General features: G+C 36.6%; 1 long non-coding RNA gene and 1 other non-coding gene across 2 annotated transcripts; both read left to right on the top strand.

The window, feature by feature from the left end:
* Window positions 1-4,504: 4,504 nt before the first annotated feature.
* Window positions 4,505-5,153, top strand: LOC136067763 (uncharacterized). Its single transcript, XR_010629179.1, has 2 exons — window positions 4,505-4,821; window positions 4,901-5,153. It is a non-coding gene; the product is annotated as an uncharacterized LOC136067763 (long non-coding RNA).
* Window positions 4,998-5,141, top strand: LOC111983191 (small nucleolar RNA snoR137). The gene has a single exon (XR_002879851.1). It is a non-coding gene; the product is annotated as a small nucleolar RNA snoR137 (small nucleolar RNA).
* Window positions 5,154-13,144: the final 7,991 nt, after the last annotated feature.

Raw genomic sequence — 13,144 nt, 5'->3', positions numbered from 1 at the left:
TCCCACCAAACTTTATAAGATGAGCTTTTGATGCAGTTAGATACTTCACACTTTCATGGACATTTTCAGTCATCGTTTCAATCTCACTTAACCCATCTTGTACCAACAAATTAATGATATGTGCACAGCAACATACATGAAAGATCTTGCCACCCAACATGAGCTTCCTTTTAATAGCATCTTTCAAAATTCTTACAGCTGCATTATTGTTATTAGCATTGTCCAAGGTTATTGTATACATCTTGTTTTCAAGCCCCCAATCAAGCAAAGACTTAAAGATAGCATCAGAAATTACAACTCTGGAATGTGGAGGTGGCACATCACAAAAATTTATAATTCGCTTTTGTAATTTCCAACTAGAGTCAACAAAATGACAAGTGAGACACATATACCCAACTTTTTGTCCAAATTTCCAAAAATCTGCAATAAGGCCAACTCTATTGACACTACCAAGCATAGCCTTCAATTTCTTTTCCTCCAACTTAAAGTAGAAATGCAATTATTCCTTACAGTATTGCATGAAATTTTCTGGTAATATGGAGTACCAATTTTCATAAAAACATTAAAAACCTCATGCTTCATCATATTAAAAGGGTATTCATGCACAAGGATCATATGTGAAGCCTTTTCCCCGACCTTGGCATGGTCATGCTTAAAGTTTGATATTGCCACCTTACTTTCCACCCCACCTTCATTTACAACTAACTGTTTTTGCTTCTTATCAGCTAGTTTACGACTTAGACAACCTTTCAAGTGCCTATGGTATTGTGTTGTTGCACCATTATTACTGTAGGCAAGTCTTTTAAGGCAGTGAAGAATAATTTTATTAAAGTCATTCCAAATCACAAAAGTCCTCTTCCTTTTCTTTTGTTGAAATGGCATTTCTTCAAGTTTGGCATCATTATTGTTTATAGATTCTTCATTCTCATCAATATTCTACTGCATCTAGATTTTTAGTAGCAGGAGCATCCATTTGTTGACTTTCCACTTCACAAATCTAAATAAATTAACATTCCAAAACATATATGAATAAACAAGAAATCAACTTTGATATCCAAAAACACATAGCACACAGCACAAAACAAAGTTAAGTACAAAGAAACTATAACATTTTTAGTAGCTAACCACAGAGGAATCTACACCTCAGGAAAAGAAAAGAAAAGCACAGTCCCATTCCAAACTACATACCAGACTCTCACAACCACAATCCACTAATTACAAAGCTAGGTTATTATCAAACGAATACAACCAACATGATAATTCTAAGTTATATAGAAATTTCATAAACAACCACAACTTGGAAATTAAGACGATTTTGCAATATCAAACAAACTACAGTGCAAAAAACTATAAAAATATGTAGAAAATTTCTAAACATGGAAATTTACCTAAGGTAAGAGAAGGCTATGAACGTCTTGGAGGATGGAGGTAGAGAGTGAAGATGGTAGAGATGCCAAATACTACACCAAATCTAGAGCTGTTGTTGGAGCTCTTTGCACACCCACTAGAACCCTTAGATTATATGGTGATTCGGTAAACACCGGACTCTAAATCCTCTTTGCTAGCATCAAACTCTTCCAAAGCTAGGACTTGTTCATTTCTTGCAAAGAGATATAAAGCAAATTTGGTAGAATTTCTTAACCTCACAAGAGAGAGAGCTGATCAATTCTTTGAAACTTTGGGGAAAACAAAGAAACTGATGATAAAAGGGAGAAAGATTGAAGCTTCTTAAAGAAGCTTCAGTCTTTCCAAGAGAGCCTAACAGTTTTAGGCTACAGACTGTAGAAGATAGACATTGACTCATTGAGTGATAGCCGAGAATTTTAGTTTGAATAGAACTAAATTGCATTTTTTTTGTTGAATAATAGAACTGAATTGTGAAGTTTAGGTAGAGAGGAGAAACTAAATTAAAGAACTAGAAAATTGGATGTGAAGTTATAGTGTATTCAAATAACTAAAAGGGAAAGAATACTTAGTAATTAGTAAATGACTAAACTGTAACACATGAAAAGGAATAGGAAAAGACTACAAAAGGATACCTAAAATGGTGAAATCCAGCTATCCATAACATGCATGAAGTACTACTATACTAGAACTCTAGAAGTGAAAATTGAAAAGTCTAGAAAAAGCGTGAATTACTAGAAATGAAGTCCCTAGTCTTTTTTTTTTTTTTTTTGGCTAAAAATGTTTAAAAAAAAAGGAAAGAAAAAAAAAGTAATGGGTAATGGTAAGTGGTCTCATGTGGGGAATTTCATTATTAAAATACGTGTAATGTTATAATATTTAGTTTATTTAACAAACATATATCAAGCCTTTTATCAAGCTATACACGAGCTTAAGCTTGGCCTATGTTGTATCGAGCTCGATTGTTCACGAAATTTTTTTTTTGTTTAGGCTCGGCTTGTTTATCAAATAAGCCGAAAATTATGACTCGAGCTTGGCTTATTTATAAACAAACAAATATGAACGAGTTTTTTTATCGAGCTGAGCCAGAGTTGTTCACGATTGGTTTGGTTCATTTACCACCCTATTTGTGGATTGCCTATTTTGAACTTGGTGACGAGGGATATTAGCTCGTCCTACAGCCTAATTATCTGGAAAATGACTTTCCTATGATTGACATGTTGGAAGGCTGCCTCACTATTCTTCATTACGTGGATGTTGGGTTCGTCAATGTCTGGATGATGAAAGAATATGGAGTCATAGATTCTTTGACCAAAATGTTTTCCTTTAGGACCAGTTATGACCATGTGACTCTACTGTCATTCTCAAAGACCGTGGGAAAGTTCTCTTCTTAAAGGAGGCTGAATAGCATTTTTGGTATATATTTGAGAACAAAAAAATCAGGATTCACTACACCAAAATAAGTCTATTACATCAAATATTAATGCAAAAACATTAGTATAGTAATATTAGATATAATATCACATCTACAAATTAAAAGTCGTTGCAATAGTAACTTAAAAGTGGAAAATTATTACATTAATAATAATTAGTTGCAATAACTTATAATTTTTAGCTATTGTGTTGAGCTATTTTACATAGTCATATATTTGCAACTTCAAGAGCTCAACAACCATTTTCAAAGGCGAATATCGAGTTGCCACTTTGTATGATTTGCTTGAATCCAAGTGATTTTTTATTTTTACCTTGCAAGAGATATCCATATGATTTTTCTTGGGACATATTTTTTAGCACTTCATGGTCAACTTCAAAATTATATTTTTGATATGCGCTATGATGACTCGTTTTTATAGCTTGAAGGAATTTGTGTTCTTGCTCAAAAGTTAGTGGAGATACAGAAGCATGACATATATCCATTAGTTTATTTGCTTGTGAAGTTAGTTTTAACTCTTCTAGTTGCAATTGCAACAATAGAAAGAAGTTTTTTAGCAATGAAATATATAAAGAATGAATTGTGCAATCGAATGGGAGATCGGTGGATGAATGATTGTTAGGTTGTATATATTGAAAGAGACATAGCTTGTAATATTTATAATACGATTATTATACAACGGTTTCAATATATGAAAACTCGTAGAAGGAAATTATAAAACTTTATATATCTGTGCTTTTTTTGGGATCAATATATAAAGTTCTCTATTTATTATATTTTGTATAATTTATGTTTCGTAATGACTGCCCTAAAAAAAAAAAAAAAAAAGAAGCTTAAAGTTGCTATTCATTTTTTCCTTTGTTAACTTCAAATTGGTATGTTTATTGCCAAATTATTCACATATTGTCAATGTCCATACGTTCTTGTATATAGAGGGTTTAGTTTCGGACTCCTTAATTACACCTTGGCAAAAATAAAAGGTCTTCATGTCAAAGCTAAAAACCATTTGATTAAAGGTAGTTCCAACCTCCAAAATCTTGTGATATAATAAGTATAGCTTAAGTTCTGGCCTCCAAATAAGGTTCGACCCTCAATTGTAAGTAATTGATTTCATCATGGCAGGTTTGAATTCAATGAAGATGTTTTATTTTATTTTATTTATTTTTTCCCATAATATTAACTGAAAACGACAATGATAGAAACCAAACAACAAAATAAAATCATGAATACAAATTGTCTCATCCATATTGTAGCAATTCTTAGGTAGTCTCACAAATTGTTCCGTGACTGTCTAAGTTTTTTCCTATCGGTACATCTAGTCATGCAAATTACACACCTCATAAATAGCTACTCTTAGGTATTACCCATCCAAATGGGAGAGTTTATAAACAAATGCAAATCTAAGAGCCCAAAACATTTTATGAAAGAGCCCAAAACGTTAAGTCTCAAAATATTAGACCTACTATCCCATCAATTTGGGCTAGAACGATTTAATTTTTCTTATTCAGTAAACTCAGCTGCAGACATCATTAAGCCCATTCAAAAAAAAAGAAAAAGGCCGAACACAGAACACTACCCTATATGGCCCATGTTCACCATAAGGTTAAATGGCAAAATTGTTATTTTACGAAAACAAAGGGGTCATATGTTATGCATCCCTCTATAAAATCCACACACCTCTGCAAACAAAGCCCTAGCGCCGCTCCATACAGTAGTGATACGAAATTCAGGTTCCTCTTATTGTGTTCTAAATTTCTTCGATTTGTGAATTTCTTTTTATCCATGGCTAATTGTTATTGCTATTTTGCATTTTCATGTCCTGTGTGGTCGCTTTTGATAGGCGTTGCGTTCATCGTTGGTTTAATTAATCCAGAAGGACGTGTCAACGAAAGCGTAAATTAAATTCCAATTCCCCGAATTCCTTATTATTATTACCAAACAGCTACGCATCCTTTTTTATTTGGCGTAGTTTGTTTCAGGATCGGGTTGTCACATTTTTTTTTTTTTTTTAATTTTCAAATTAAATCTAAAATGTTTTTAGAGTCAATTATTTGTTTGTTTTAGTTTGTCACATTTTTTTTTTTTTTTTTAATTTTAAAATTAAATCTAAAATGTTTTTAGAGTCAATTATTTGTTTGTTGTAGATTGAAATTTAGGAAGTGTTGCTTCATATGGTGAACTCTCTCTTGTAAAAATGGGGGATGTTCAAGTTTCCGAAGCATAGATTAATAGTTTTTTGCCAGTATTTAAACAGCGCCGTGTGTTCTTTCTTGTTGCACTGTGCTACCTGTCTCCTGGTACATTTTTTTATTTGGAACTAATCGAAAATCCTTGTGTTGGGTACTTGGGATTGTTATGAGATGTATCATTAAAACCCCATAGATGGTCTAATCTTTTCTACATTTTTTTGGTTTGTGTCAAGAATTTCACTTATTCTTTAACGTCGTTTTGTGAATCAAGTTGTTATTTTATCAAGTAAACCGTTTTCGCTTACAAGACCAAAAGTGATGGAATGTGTATTTTGCATTGTTGGTGTTTTGGTGATTTCATTTACTTACGTCCTCAGCTCGCTAATAGTAATTTGCTGATTTGAAATCCCACATCGTTTATAAAGTGGCTCGATGATGTAATGAATTGGTATAAAACGAAGCTCACTTTATTTATTCTTTTCTGGGTCATGAGAGTTCACTTGGAATTTTAATAACCGGAAGGCTTGGCGTTCAATCTCAATTGGGTATAGATTTCAATAGGATTCAAAGATTATGAGAAAAATTAGATATTATATATCTAAAATTGTAATTACTAATTTGTGTTATTTGACATTTTGCATATCGTAAAATGGATGCACTCGTTTTTATACGAATCTGAAAGCATCCTCTTCTTTGCTGGGGTTTTACGATTCATCAAGGGCCCAGCATGAGACCCAGAACTACTATGCCTAATAAGTGTACTCATTTAGGGAGCGTCACACCTCTCAAAGAAGCGTTTAAAGGAACTAAAAACGACAGTCCCTCGTCTTAATTAAAAGAATATTGTAGCTTATTTACAAATCTCCAAGTAATTTATAACTTCCTCTGTTTATTGAAGCAATGGGAGGGGAAAGGAGAAGACATTATAAAGATTTCTCTTTAAGAATGAGTTACTCTCTCTCTCTCTCTCTCTAAAAGGGTGGGTATGTTATAGAAACATCTCTTAGGGTTCGTTTGGTTGAAGGAGTGGAAAAGTGGGAAGATAGAAAATTAGTAGGAAGATGGAAAAGTGGGAAGGTAGAAAATATTTGGTTTTTCTTCATGTGTGTTTGGTTGGAGGGGTAAAAAAGTAGGAGGTTAGAAATTTTTTTTTGTTTAGTTAGAGAGAAAAATGAGAGGATGAAAAATGTAGTTTATATAAGTTGACTATTATATTCTTGTTATATAATAGTGGGAAAGTGAGAGGGGTAGAGGTGCATGTAATAAGGTGGAGGTATTTGCATAAAATGCATTTCTTATCATTTTTCCCTCCTCATTTTTCTCCCAATTTGGGAGGATAAAAAAAGTGGACCCAGAGGGAAAACTTTCACCTCTATTTTTTACCTTTCTTATTTTCTTTCCTCAACCAAACAGTGGAAAACAACATTTTTCACATTATTTTTCATCCTCCCTGTTTTCATCTCAACCAAACACACATTTAGGATTTTTTTCTCAATAGGCTCTTTATCATTTTTGTGGGTAATGAGAATATATATAGTATGAATGATGGGCAAATAGGTCACACTCAAAAATCTTCTAACTAGTGAAATTTGCGAGTCACTCGCGTGTCACTTGAGTCGCGAAAACAGTTGGTACAACTAACATATGACTCTTCAACTTCCATAGTTAGCACTTGACTCGCTTCTGGCATGTGCTCTTCATGTGACTTTTAGCTATCTTGGTCAAATCTTTACCACTTCATACTAAACTCATTACAAATAAATCTCACAAAAATACAAAAAAATAAATTTATGCAATTACAACATTTTTTGTTATGGAATAAGCCAAGACTAATGTTATGAGAAAAATCATAACCTAACAATTACATCAACATTTTACTTAAAATTCAATACATCCTATCACATCTAATAGCATCTCAATAAACTCTCAATTTGTTGGATTTATATATGGGTATTAGAATTTTTTTTTAATGCTACAATTACAAATTATTTTACAACATTTTTATAAATTGGTAATGTGACTAACTTCATATTGGTTTTCATTTAAACCCACTATTAACATCACTTTTTCATTTACCAATAATCAATTACCACACCAACAGTTTGTAAAATTTTTTGTAAAAAAAAATTGTATCTCTAGCTGTACTCGTCATTATTTGTTCTTTCAATTTGAATGACTTCAGTATTTTTCACTTGTGCATAAATGGATTTCATCTCTTTTCACCCCTATAAGTAATACCAAGTATAATAGTGATAAAAAGAAAGCCATTTACCAAAATTTTGGGTTTACCCATGCTTGTTATTTTTTTTTTCTTTCTTTTTAGTATAGATACTTGTAATAAAATTAAATAAATACGAGTGTAATTAAAAATAAAAATTGAATTTCTGGAAAGTTTGGTACCAGTCCCTCATGATGCAAGCATATAATTTATAACTTTATTTATTTACACAAGTTTGAGATAAATGATGAACATTCCCAATTAATGATCATTGGATCAATGGGAACCAATAGCTTAATTCTCCAACTCTCTTCCATCTAGAGTGCTTCCTCCCTTAAGCTAGTGAAAGAGAATGCCCTAGTTTGCCAGATTCATATCATATATATGAAATGCATTTAGGTTCACGACTTTCCCTCAAGGTTTTGAAACCTAGACCGTTCATTGAATCGTAAAAGTGAGAGGTTCAAGATTTTTGAGGTCGAATCGAGGTTAAACCAGGGTCAAACCGTGATGACGTCATAATTAATTTAATAATTATTTAAAATATAAATAATTATATTAAATTAGTACAAATATTAAAAAAATTTAACAAAAATAGTGCAATTAAATATAGAGATCTATTATTCCTTTATAGAAACAATGAGATCTATCTTTCAAATGTATTTTCTATATCATAACTTTAAGAAATATTAAATCCTAGTAATTTTTATGTTGATTAGTTAAATTTGTGATAACATCTAATAATATAATAATTAGAATAATATATATATTGTGGGGCTCGTGGGCTTGATAGCCTCAGCCCATCGTGTAGTAGGCCCAAGGCCCACGCCGAGGAAGGATGACCATCCGAGACTAAATTGGGGAAAGACTCTTTTTTGGATCCACGCCGAGGACCTCTTCATCCTCGGCATACTAAGGATAATTTTGGGAATGGACAAGCCCAGAGCAAGCTGTCACCTCCACACTTAATGCATTCACCTAACCCCTCTGGCCGCATTAATGGGGATATAATCCCTTAGCAGGGCGACGTTGATCAGGGTGAACTACTTGAGTGCTGATAAGGCCTCTAATGGGACGGACGGTCAGAAGAAAGGCGAATGGATGATCAACAGATGGAAGAACGAGATAGGACAATGAAGACTATATAAGAGGAGCGAGTAAAGTAAGAAGGGGGGGAAAAAAGAAAGAAGAAAAGGCCTCCTCGGCCATGGGCCGAGGAGCATCCCCTAGTTGTAAATATTTCTAAGTATTTTTTTAATAAAAGAAAAGAGTTCGTGCTTCGTGAACGCCGGCCAGCGCTTAAACCTTCGATCCACTCTCTATAAATTTATTGTTTCGGCTTGTTGGGTTGAAAACCCATTCATACTCTGGGTCTAATCCAGGTTGAATCCCTACAATTGGCGCCGTCTGTGAGGAGGATTAGTGCGCTGGCCGGCACACCAGGCGATTGTTCTAAGTGGTCATTTTACAGTAGGTTGGCAACATATCAAAAAAAAAAAAAATCGCAGGAAAGTGGAAGATTCGACAGCAAAGAGAGAAAGCTTTATATTATTTCATAAATAGAAAAGTACAAAATACAATCAGAGGCTCAGGCAGGCTTGTTTTACAAACAAATTTACAAGCTAATTCTACAATCAGAGGCCCAGGTAGACCCGTCCTAGAACTAGCTAGAGGGAAGTGTCAACTCGTTCCCTTATTGGCATCAAGAGAATGGGAGAACTTGACAATAAGAGGGCGGAAGGGGGCTGAGGCTGGCTTGCTTCAAGGCCACCAACAACTCCTTTTTCGGAGCGGCGGAGCTTGAACAAAGCGAGAAGCAGATGCAGGGGCTCCAGGACGCCCTCCCGCGTGATGTTCCCTTGATTCTCTCCAATCCTCACGAGCGTTGGCCGTTGGAGACGGCAACACTCGAGCACCGCTTGTGACATGAATTCGCACGTCTCCTCCGTCGGGGGTGCGCTCTGAGGAGAGACATCAGGTACTTCAACGACATCCCTCCGGGCCACTGTGTATGGCACCATCGGGGTTACGCCTAGACTTTGCCGCACCGGAAGCCCAGTGGGGGCTGCGACCACAACGACTCTTGGAACGGATGTCCTCACACCCGCCCAAAGTCGCCCCATAGCTACCAACTCCGGTCACAATTCTGACGGGGTTATTAAAGGGGCTTGGGGAGCTGAAAGGGTGTGTTCTTTCTGTTTGTGTTGGGAGGTTCATGGAGTATGGAGAAACCATCCCCCCGGAAAGCCTTATATAGAGGATGAGGGTTGATGAGAATTAATTCACGCAGAATTCGAAAAGAGAGTTATCAGCTGGGCTAATAATGAAGCTACCAAATTCTAAGGGGGCCGTAGACAGTTGGACTTGTGTTAATTCACGAGGACATTAATGAAAGCGCGTCTCGCGCACCGAAGCGTCAAGCGCGGAAAACGAATAGTCAAGGGACGCCTCGTGATTGAAGAGGAGGGAAACTTGATTTGAAGGCGAGGTCAATGCCACATGTAAGATCAGAGTTCAAACCATCCCTGCCCAGAGCACCGTAGAGCTAACAGTCCTACCTGAGGAGAAACCGCTTCCAGTAAAGCGGTCCGAGGACATCATTATACCAAAAGTAAGGTTCTCAGAGTCGAAGACAAGCTCCTTCCACCAGAAAAATAGAAGTGATAGACAGAACCAAGGCATTGCATGGTCCTCGGACTCAAGCCTATGGGAAAACTAATCACACCATTATATCTGGGTACTAGATAGAACCAAGGTATTGCATGGTCCTCGGACTCAAACCTATGGGGAAACTAGATACTTACGGAAAAATAGAAGTGATAGACAGAACCAAGGCATTGCATGGTCCTCGGACTCAAGCCTATGGGAAAACTAATCACACCATTATATCTGGGTACTAGACAGAACCAAGGTATTGCATGGTCCTCCGTCGAGGAACGTGCAGCAGGATTTTGATGGGCTATTGTGGGGCCGTGGGCCTGATAGCCTCAGCCCATCGTGTAGTAGGCCAAGGCCACGCCGAGGAAGGATGACCATCCGAGGCTAAATTAGGAAAGACTCTTTTTGGATCTACGCTGAGGACCTCTTCGTCCTCGGCATACTAAGGATAATTTTGGGAAGGGACAAGCCCAGAGCAAGCTGTCACCTCCACACTTAATGCATTCACCTAACCTCCTTGGCTGCATTAATGGGGATATAACCCTTAGCAGGGTGACGTTGATCAGGGTGAACCATTGAGTGCTGATAAGGCCTCTGATGGGACGGACGGTCAGAAGAAAGGCGAATGGATGATCAACAGATGGAAGAACGAGATAGGACGATGAAGACTATATAAGAGGAGCGAGTAAAGTAAGAAGGGGGGGGGGAAGAAAGAAAAAGGCCTCCTCGGCCATGGGCCGAGGAGCATCCCCCATTCTAAGTATTTTTTAATAAAAGAAAAGAGTTTGTGCTTCGTGAACGCCGGCCACCGCCTAAACTTCGATCCACTCTTTACAAATTTATTGTTTGGGCTTGTTGGGCTGAAAACCCATTCATACTCTGGGTCAATCCAGGTTGAGTCCCTACATATATATATATATATATATAATGGTATTTGTGTAATTGTGTTGCATGTTCGCAACATGGCACTTATAAAATTATGAATGCATTAATTTTTTTTTNCCTGGGAAGTTGGAAGAGGGAGGCACAAGAACAATTAGTTCTGTAAGTATAGCAAGGTGGACTTCGATGGAGGATGGTAACTGTGGGGACCAAGGTTAAATCAAAGAGTAGTGGGCCTAAATTGAGCCCAAAAAGAGCCCAATGGTCTGCTAGTAGAAGAGGAATGGGCCCAAACCGAGTAACACGAGCAAGGTTTGGATCAAAAGCCCGGGCCAAGGAGAAGAGCAAGCTCATAAGCATAGGCAGGCGATTGAAGATTATCAGGCCACACCTAGGACACCATCTGGCTGAAAGAACAATGATTTACCCAAGTGAAGGTTGGAGAAAGCTTCATGACAAAGCTATTGTCTCCCGCATATTAAATGCATTGTACCAACCAACTATGTCAAATTTATCGATTATGGTTGAATAACCCTCCTGAATAATGCTTTGACAGCTTATTATCTACACAGCTCAGCCTCAAAAGGAGGAGAAGGGAAAAATATGACAAGTATCTCATCCAATGAATCATCCGCCCTACAAGTGGACGGTTGAGATGAAAGCACCTAAACTATAAATAAGAAAAGATCCCTTGTGCCAAGGGATCGGAAAAAGATTACACCTAGAGAGAGTAGGGGCGGCATTATTCTTTGGTTAGGGGGTTCAAATGAACCCATGACTTCAAAAAAAAAATATATATATATATATATATTTATAATATATTTTTTTTGTTAGTTTAATACATAAATTTTCTTAAAAATATTTTTGCACACCCTGACTTAAATCTTATGCACCCTTATTATAAGTATTTCTAACTCTAAAATAAGAGTAAATGTTTGTGAATTGTAAGTATCACTCTTTATTATAAATTTTTTATTTTGTGTGTATAAGTGCGTCTAATATTGATTTTGTGCATTATTTTTTTTTTTTTTATAATAATGTCTGTGGGGCCCGTGGGCCTGATAGCCTCAGCCCATCGTGTAGTAGGCCCAAGGCCCACGCCGAGGAAGGATGACCATCCGAGGCTAAATTAGGAAAAGACTCTTTTTTGGATCTACGCTGAGGACCTCTTCGTCCTCGGCATACTAAGGATAATTTTGGGAAGGGACAAGCCCAGAGCAAGCTGTCACCTCCACACTTAATGCATTCACCTAACCTCCTTGGCTGCATTAATGGGGATATAACCCCTTAGCAGGGTGACGTTGATCAGGGTGAACCACTTGAGTGCTGATAAGGCCTCTGATGGGACGGACGGTCAGAAGAAAGGCGAATGGATGATCAACAGATGGAAGAACGAGATAGGACGATGAAGACTATATAAGAGGAGCGAGTAAAGTAAGAAAGGGGGGGGGGGAAGAAAGAAGAAAAGGCCTCCTCGGCCATGGGCCGAGGAGCATCCCCCATTCTAAGTATTTTTTTAATAAAAGAAAAGAGTTTGTGCTTCGTGAACGCCGGCCACCGCCTAAACCTTCGATCCACTCTTTACAAATTTATTGTTTGGGCTTGTTGGGCTGAAAACCCATTCATACTCTGGGTCCAATCCAGGTTGAGTCCCTACATATATATATATATATATATAATGGTATTTGTGTAATTGTGTTGCATGTTCGCAACATGGCACTTATAAAATTATGAATGCATTAATTTTTTTTTTTAGTGATGAATGGATGATATTTGTATTGCATTGCATGTCTACATGTGAGAGACCGTGCCCTCGGCCCATTTTTAGGATGCTGGGCCAAACCCACGTGAATGGGTGGAGTCGTGTTATTGCCTCTCAAAATGAAGGTTCGACTAGTTATATTTACCCATTTAGATTAAGAGTTTTACAATGGAGTCGTTACTTATTTAATTATTGGGATAAATAAGAAAATCAAAATTGAAAAATTCCTCATTTTATTAATTTGAAATTTGATTTACATTGATCATAGGAAATTACATGGCTTCAGTCCTAGATACAATCTAAGATAAAGTACATGGTTTTGTTTCTTAGTTACAATCTAAAAATTAAAAATTACATAAATAAGCATTCGATCTACTAACCCTTGATCTAAGCTCGGAGGCTATGTTACAAGGTGGGAAGGTGTTAGGCACCCCATCTTGCCCAGTGAAACCGGTCTTCTAGACTGTGGTGGCCAACATTCATATCACATCATCAAATATGTCAATCAATTTACATGTTGAATTTAATGTGTGTGCAAGTGATAAACCCTAATTCAATTTATTAAGCATTGCATTTGGATTGAAAAATAAATTTTAGTG

Source organism: Quercus suber, unplaced genomic scaffold, assembly GCF_002906115.3.
Source record: "Quercus suber isolate HL8 unplaced genomic scaffold, Cork oak 2.0 scaffold_84, whole genome shotgun sequence".
NCBI classification, from domain to species: Eukaryota; Viridiplantae; Streptophyta; class Magnoliopsida; order Fagales; family Fagaceae; genus Quercus; species Quercus suber.
This window is presented reverse-complemented; position numbering and strand designations above follow the sequence as displayed.